Source organism: Dermacentor albipictus, chromosome 1 (genome assembly GCF_038994185.2).
Source record: "Dermacentor albipictus isolate Rhodes 1998 colony chromosome 1, USDA_Dalb.pri_finalv2, whole genome shotgun sequence".
NCBI lineage: Eukaryota > Metazoa > Arthropoda > Arachnida > Ixodida > Ixodidae > Dermacentor > Dermacentor albipictus.
In genome coordinates this window covers 452212485-452221399 of record NC_091821.1, presented here as the reverse complement: position 1 = coordinate 452221399, position 8915 = coordinate 452212485, and the positions used below count along the sequence as shown (strand labels likewise).

The 8915-nt window shown below is 47.4% G+C and overlaps 1 long non-coding RNA gene across 1 annotated transcript; it reads left to right on the top strand.

The window, feature by feature from the left end:
* Nucleotides 1-8020, top strand: LOC135911059 (uncharacterized). Its single transcript, XR_010567197.2, has 2 exons — nt 1-353; nt 6363-8020. It is a non-coding gene; the product is annotated as an uncharacterized lncRNA (long non-coding RNA).
* Nucleotides 8021-8915: the final 895 nt, after the last annotated feature.

The following is an 8915-nucleotide window of genomic DNA, read 5'->3' as shown; positions in this document are numbered from 1 at the left end:
TCGAGGAGGGCGCGTGCCTGAACCACGCTCGTGCAAGCAGTCGTTCGAACGGCGCTGTCTCGCTCTGGCCGGCGCGCCGAGAAGACCGCCGAGGCAGCGCGGCTTCTCCGAGGCAGGCAAAGCAGGCCCTGATGACCATCGCAACGCGCAGCATCAAATGTGTTGTCTGGCCTCCTTGGTGCTCGGGGGTGACAAGGTCTACCGATTTGACGCCGCGACTTGGATCAAGTTGGCCGTGTTCCGGTGTTGCAGCCGCCTGTCACGGCTCTTCGCGAACCTGACCACGCAGATCGCCCAGCAATTTGACTGCAAAGATCAAAGGGCCTCGCTCGTCGCAATGGCATCGATGACAGGTATTGTGGGCAACTTTTTACTAGAAATAGAGATACTGCCGACGATATTTACTATCAGACTTGCAGCACTTGCTGGACATGCGGAGTTAGAATAGCGCGATAAACAAGGGATGAGAAAGAAATATTGGCAGTGGCTTAGCTCGGCTATGCCAGGATACACGTAGCGAAAGCGAAGGCATAGGATGGTTAGCCTTGGTAAATATTGATTGCATGTCCAGGTTAGTCTGGATGTCTAGCTATGTTGCTGCGTTTAGCCAGTCGTTCGGCGCGATGTTCATCTGTTTCCTTGGCGATTCGTTTCCTCTTCTCGTTCCGATGCCAATTCCAGGCCTCCTCATGCTTATCAGAATTGTCGCCGTGCATACTGCCGCCTCAACTGTGGTTGCGGCGCACGCAAGCTCTCCTTTTCAATACTCCGACATGTTATCAGGCATGCGACGCAGCTGGCGAAGCGAGCAGACGCGGGCTCAACGACTAGGAACGCGGCGTGACGTCATACCAAGCGGCCCTGCAGAAAGGCGCGGCGCTGCGCAGCGGCGGCATACCTGTGGCTGGGTGCTACTAGCGGTGCATGCGCAGAAGTGACTAGGGAGCGACCGAGATATGTATATCTGCGACGAGGCGCGTTGTAACGTCATGTGCCTCCTCGGAGCACCACCACAGCGAAATCGCAAGTTCGCGGCTACTAAAGCTTTATTAGTCCACGCTCGTGTCGCGATGCTTTCTCGTTCCTCGTTTGTCGCGCCATTCTTCGTCAGTATAGAATACGAACTCGCCAATATAGGACACCTAGCAAATATTTTGTGAGTAAGAAACCAACGTGGCACACGAATATTGAAAGAGAAAGTTGTCATCCACATGACTCGCAGCTAGAAGATACAATGGGAGCATTCTCGGGTTTCTCGGATCGGTTTTCGCGCCACCGTAGCGTGAAGAACGCGGCATCGCCAACCTCACGCTGCGCGGGACTATGAAGTGCCGTTGAGGGCTTTCAGACAAACGGCGATAATAGACAACGCCGTAATCGTTCAACGCTGGAGCCGTGCCAACTCCTAGCCGGTGTTCTACGTGGATACTGTAAAATGCCATGCAGTTACCAACTATTACAAGTTACTGCCAAAGAAAACCGCGCAAAAATGTACATGTATATTCCAGTGAGGTTTACACATAGTATGTGCTATGTTACGGCAAAGCTGTTAGCCTCTAGTTGGTCGGGACTTTTTGTTTCCGCGTGCGTGGTTTCGCTCACACAAGAACTAAGTGTAGCTGGAAGGCTTTGCGTTTGAGTTGCAACGTAACAAAATTATGTCTTCTCGTATATTCCAAGTACAGTCCGATGCTATCGTGTCTGCAAACTACTTAGTTTTTTGCATTTTACGGAGCAGTTCGCAAATATTGTGACGCCTTTTACTAATAAACTAAATGGTTTCAAGAACACACTTGAGCCAGATGGAGGGCCTACAAAAACGAGCATGCATGCGTCCGTTCTGCACCAGCCTCTGTGCGCGCTTGACGAACGTATATCTGTCTTCAATGCGTGGTTGCTCTGCTCGCTGCATTTTTTGCACAGCGTGTGCTGCAACCGTAATCGACGTTACTACAAACACTGTTCAAAATGTTAGTGACGTTCACTTGGTGAACGAGGGTTTAGCGCAGGCGTACGTACGCAGCGAACATGTACCGTGGCGTCCAAGTACAAACGGAAATGGTGCGAACGCGGTTGTGGACGCAACATTGGCATCGTCGTTGTGACGCGTGGTGGCCCACAGAGAAAGCGAATATCGCTACACATGCAAATAAGAGTTGTCGCAAGCACGCACGTCCACTACTGCGGTGACGAAGCACAGACGGAAACAGCGCGAACGCGGACGCTAAATTTCGTCTACATCTTCGCAGTAAATCCACTTCCACAGGGTGGAATGGAGGTCCAGATTTTTATACTTATGAATTAGCTAAAAGCAGTTCTTTAGCAGCGCAGGCTGTGGCAGCATCATGACACCAGTTTTCATGGCGCTGCCGTGGAGCATAACATAACATTTAGGCGGTATTGCACTACAAACGGCTTCGCCGCGAAATTCTTCCGGGCTGGGAGATTCGCTTTCCATTTTTTTCGTTCGTGAATCATCCTCCCTCTTGCGGGCCGCCACTTAAGCGAACTTCCGCATTCTGTCACCCTGCGGTTCAAATTGACGAATTATTCTGCCTCACTCCATTTGTATAGCTCGGATGGGAGAGCGACCACGCAGGAAAGGCTTTGATTCCGGGTTCAATCAAAAACGGCTTACGAATTTTGAAAATTCGTAAGCCGTAAGAATTACGAATTCGAATTCGAATTGAATTTTGAAAATTTTGAAGTGAAAAAAAAATGTTTATTTCTTCCATTTTAGCATGCTTTCGATGTCCTTAGCCGCGTAGATGAAGGAAGCAAGTTAAAATGACAGGGCAGCGTACTGCTCTTTATGCAGCCTGTTATCATAGCGTGCACATGCAACCAACTCAGCCCGAACGTTTATTGTTTATCTATGCACAATTGTAGAGATTTTCTTTCCCGTGATTCATTTGTGTCCTGCGGCCCCTACTGCCGACGTCATTACAATGTAATGGTCAAAGCAAAAAGATAGGTTTGACCACACGCACATAGTTTTCATAGCTTTGGATAGCACACAAGCACAAAAGAAAGAAGCTTATATTAGTAGCGTTATGATGGCGAGATGAGCAGGTGTGCTGACCCAGCGTCGTTGCCAACTTCTCCACCTCATAACATTAAAAAAGAAAAAAAAAGACATGGCGCTGCAGACAGTTGGACGGTTCTCCTGCGCATGCGCACGTCGTCTTCCTTACGCCAGGAAGAGTGTGTGTACGCAGGGAAGGCGAGATGCGTTTTGGGGGATATTGCTGCCGCTTAAAGCGCCTTGAATAGGCACACAGGCAAGAAATCTGCGCACGGCCTTCTTGTCGACGGTCCGCGGGGATTTAGCCATGGCAGCTTTCTTCTGTGGCTCAAACGGAATCCAGACTTACTGATGACGTGGCCTGGGAAGAGAAGTTCTTCTTAAACGAGACTGCCCTTTTCCTGCTTCAGGGCGAATCCAGATGACTTGATCGCCCCTGTCTGATGCCGCCTCAGGTTCAGTTTATGTTTGCAACTAAGCGCAAAACACGAAGTGATTTCAATTGTTTTATAGAGCGACCAACAACATTATTTTACCAGCGTCCCCTTATGCGGCAAATCTAGGTTCGAAACATTGTGTAAAGTACGCTGGGCCACCTTGGGTGCACCTATATGCACTGCAAGGGTCAGTAATTAGGTGCACACGTATGTACGCTTGCCATACGATCGTTGCAAACAAATACATAGAGCCCGTCATGGCTTCACTACATACAATCTATAAAGCTGTCGGAATGCGAGACGCAAGAGCGCTTGTAATTTTTTCGGCCGCTTCCCACGCGAGTGAAGAGCGCGTTGTCACAGCGCTATGCAGGCGGTCAGATCATGCTCAGGAGTTTCTCTGGGACCCGCCGTGGTTGCTCAGTGGCTATGGTGTTGGGCTGCTGAGCACGAGGCCGCGGGATCGAATCCCAGCCACGGCGGCCGCATTTCGATGGGGGCTAAATGCGAAAACACCTGTGTACTTAGATTCAGGTGCACGTTAAAGAACCCCAGGTGGTCGAAATTTCCGGAGTCCTCCACTACGGCGTGCCTCGTAATCAGAAAGTGGTTTTGGCACGTGAAACCCGATAATTTAATTTAGTTTCTCTGGCAGCCGCGTCAACGCGCCATACCGCGGGATGAAGTGTAGAAAGACCGTCGCTTCAGTGCAGTCCTTGCAGTCCACGCGCAGTCCTGCAGCGCATGTTCAAGCCATCGAGAGAGAGGTGTTGCGTGCGCTGACGTGTCAACGCACATGCTGCCGGCACACAACCGCAGCAATCATACCCGCCGTTTGGCTGCGTTATCTTGCTTACCAAGGGTAGCCTTTTTTCGGTCCACGACGTGTTTGTCGGAGTGCTGTTGTTGGGAGTAGCGTAGGCTCGTCAGCTGCAATCAGATGCGCGTACTCTCTACTACGCAGACCATCCAAGGGCGGCAGTTGGTAGTCGCTTGTACCAAGTTCGTCAGCTGTTTCGTTGGTGACTGTGATTTTGTCGGCTGCTTGGGCCCCCCTAACATTGGAATTTTTCCGGTCTCCACACGAGCACGCTGAGCTTGCCGAGCGCATGTCAAGCACGAGAAAAGAGCCTCCACCTATGCGCATGCTTCAGTGGCTCTGGCATCAGCGCGAAAAGAAAGAACTTTAGACTACTTAGGTGAATAATTTAACAATGAAATCATTCAGTGCCATTTTTTTATTTAACCTCCTGGATTTTTAAGGTTCTCCTGCACGATATTTCCGAGCTTCCCAGAAATGCGCCTGAAAAGGCGCATTTCTGGGAAGCTCTATATATATATATATATAGAGCTATATATATCTAATATATATATATATATTTTTTTTTATTTATATATTATTTATATATTATATATATATATAATATATATATTTCTGGGAAGCTATATATATATATATATATATATATATATATATATATATATATATATATATATATATATATATATATATATATATAGACATACAAGACTTGTGCACGTTTTCGTTCCTACCACAGTTGCTAGAAAAATTGCTCTCCACCTGTATCTGCCGCGGACGCTCGTTGTCTGCTGCAGCCATGCTCTTGCAAAGAAGTCGTTCCGTAGAACGGCGCTTAAGTCTGAATAACTGCAATTTAACCAATGCAACAAAGGGACAGGAATGCTTTTCTTATTTCTATGACAACCAATAGGCAATAAGAAAAATTACTGCCCAAGCATTCCGTACAGATGTTTAACCAGTGAAGCTGAAACGTTCGGCCCCGGTGTTTATCACTGGGTCAATCCGAGCGGTACATTAAACGATGAGATGGTAGGCTGCCTGATTTTCGGTACGCAGTTACTGCTTGCACTCGGCTGCAGGAACACGTTCTTGTGGCTGGGCTGCAGCATCGGCATGGCGTACACGAGCTCGTTCCCGGATCAAAAGCTGCCTGCTCCTAAGGAGTACGTATCACGCTCCGCGAACCCACTTCGGAGCCGGAGAAACACTGCTGCGCGCGCGCTTGGCTGCTACGGAGGGCAGCGACGTAACTGCGGCCGCAGCTAATTCAACACCACCTAGACAGCACAAGGCCTTTTCACTCAGATCTATGACCGCATGTTACCTGGCCCGACTGCCATGGTATCTAATGGGGATTCTCCCGAGTAGGCAACATTGATTTTGACATCATCGCTTTCATTACGCCAGCCTTGTCAATTGACATTTCGGGCCAGGTAGAGTGGTGTCATGGATCGAAGTAAACATGCCTTGTGCTCTATAGGTGGTGTTGGCCAAACACGCGCCTCTCTTTTTTTTCGCCCATGCGCATGGTGTTGCGCTGGAGTTTTCGGCGCACAGGCGACCGACAGAGGGATGGACGGACGGATCTGCTAGCCGTATACAGTTTCGCTGTAGAACAACTACATAAGATGGTTCTCTCTACAGAAGACGAGATGATTCTCGGACATTATTAATATGGCTCTCGGGTTTTTTTTCTTTCAGAAACACTTATGAAACCCTTCTCCGAGATAAATATAATGCTCTTCAGAGTTAGCTACCTCGGAGCATATTAACATGGACACTGACATGATGGAACATGTCCCTGCGTTTATGGAAGGACCAATTGATTTTATTGTCTTTCCTTCTTGCAACACATATCTTTTATAGCGTATTTCCTTCGCTTTCTGTTTACAGTAGTGCAAAAGGAATGTTAATGCACAACTAGCCTTGAAACGCGCCACCATTTATTGGGAACGTAGTACATACTCCTAGAGGCTGGCGTCTTGCTTTACTAATTCTACGCAAGTAAGTTGAAATAAAAGCGCATCTGTAGCAAAGGAGTTCTAATCAGATGCATGACGCTGCCTTTGTCTCGCAGTTCACGAAAAACCAGGAAACTGTAGCCGGGCAGCACATCATTCTGGGCTCACCGGCGAGACATCGGGAGGTGTTCTCCGCCTAGAGGAGCTGACTCAGCCACCTGCTTTTCCATGGTCACGTTCGTGCATGCGCCGAATGTCGACTCCGCTCCGGATGACTGCGCAGAGAAGCCACCGAGTCCACCCAAGGCACAAGGGCGAGACCAGCTGGTCGTCATCCACGAAAGCCACAGTGGAGAGCGCAAATGCTTATGTGGCCGTGGGGCTCGCGGAGTCGACCGAGGGTGAGGCAGCGAGAGGCCGCCAAGAGGGGCCACGAGCTATGGACAATTAACGCTCATCAGCGCTTGAACGTCTTGGAGGTGACACGCCGATACATCCACCATGCATCCGGCGTGTCTCCGGGACGCTGTCGTCACCTTCCACCACGCGGCGATCTAGAGTGTCGATAGCGCGAACAAGTTAGGCTCGGTCCTTCCTACCTTTGCTGTGGTGGTGACATATTAAGGCATGATTTGTGGGTTCGTTGTCTAGCGATTGTCGTTAGCGGCGCTATCGATTTGATGCGTATTTAAGCTTATATACATTTTGTTTTATATTCGTTCTTCGTAGTTGCCACGTATTAGTTTTTGTCGTTAATATTACTTCTTTACATTTATGCGCAGTAATTTATTCGTTTAGAAGAGTTCTGGAAGGTTTGCTTGCTGTAGACTACTTTAGTTTCCGTTGGCGCCCTTCCAAACAACTATCAGCGAAAGACACACACATTCTTCAAAACATCCCTCTGGTGCAGATGGTTGCCAATGAAATGCAGTCTATATGTATGAGATTACCTTGTTTAGAATAATTAGACCCATACTTTTTTTTGGTGTGTTATATTTCTTAATGTTTGCGTTATCACAATTTATTCATTTAATTTCAGAGTGATGATTTGCTTTGAAGGATCCTAAAACGTTTGATTCCTAAGAACAACGTCTGTTTTAGTTGGTGACCTTCCGAACAATCATTAAAAGCTTGACGATGTGTTACACAAGAGAAAAAAAACCTTGGTGTAGATTTATCGGACGCCAATCAAACGTGGTGACCTCATGTTTGCGAAATTAGTGCAGACTTTTGCGAACCGAACTACTTGTACGTTTTTGTTGTGACAGTCTCCTCTTCGACACAAGAGAGTCAAACTGCACTTAGCCGCACCGTACTTTCAGGTGGCACGAAACTTCACGCGGTGATGAAATCTGAAAACATTTTGCTTCCAATAAAAGCAGGGTAGTCATAAACAAGGCAGCAGTGGTTTGGCGTAAATTGACACGAGTACATTAACTTGTTTCACACTTTTTGGCGAGTGCTTTTCATGCACCAACAACTTAAGTCTTGGCGCAGCACAAGGAGCGCCTACTCGAATGTTATATAGCCTGTTTATAGAATGGTATCTTTTGCCTATGTTGTCGTCGAAGCTCATGTAATGAGATTGGATGTGTTACGTAAATGGTGTGGTTGTTTCTGGAACCTTTGACGAGTCATTTATATACAGCCGATCGACTGTATCCGCATATTAATTTTTTTTTCAGTGATCGACAAGTGTGCTCGACTCTATCACTGTACTGAGGGTCACTTGTGAGCACAGGTTCGCCCAATAAACATTTAAATTTCTAACTCACTTCTCATATTGCGTCATTCTTCACTGTCCCTAAAGTGTGACCACATATACAATCCAGCATAGACGCACAACACAGGCACATTGCAAACAGAAAAAGTAATACGCAAGTTTAACGGACGTGTTCAACTCTATGAGAATCATAGCTTTGATGAAGTGGTTAAATACATTATTGACAAGTGATATGATGTGTGCAGTTGTTTTATAGTAATCTTCTGTAACGCGAATGAATGTGTGTTCGTATGCCATGTTCATTAAAGACTGCATGTTGTGGTTGCTATTCTGCTGAGTGACTGCGCCGCATACACACAAGAATTAAGTTCGCACGAGACCGGCCACGCGTTTGAACTGCAGGTTCAAACACATGGCAGGTCTCACGCAAACTTCGTTCTTGCACCACTGAAAGGCTATATCGCAATGCTAACAGCGAGTCCGGCGCATTGTGAGGCGACTACGCAGTGCTGTCGCGAAGATGATGGTGATGTAAAATGCTTGTTGAGAGAATAATTGGGATAACATGTGGCGTACTTCTCTATATTTAAGTAAACTATACTGATTTGACTGTGGCGCATAATTCTGTATGATAAGACAGGAAGGGGCCCTGCGAGTGGCGCATACCAAGTGGTTAAATCAGACTCGTGTAAACCAAGTTATCGAATGAGCATATTGCACTACCCAGGGTCTCCAAACTTTCTGGCCAGGTGGTTGGATGGGTGTTCAGAAGCGGTGTTGAAAGTAACGCAATAAAGAAATAAATACATATTAGCGAAAGTAAATTCGCGTCTGATTTGTGTTGTGAGAGCGCTATGGGGTGGCCAGGTATAGCGAGGACTCCTGAAGAGCAGCGTGCATACCAGGCGCGGTGAATTTCTCTTCTCTGTGGTCCACTCTATGTAGG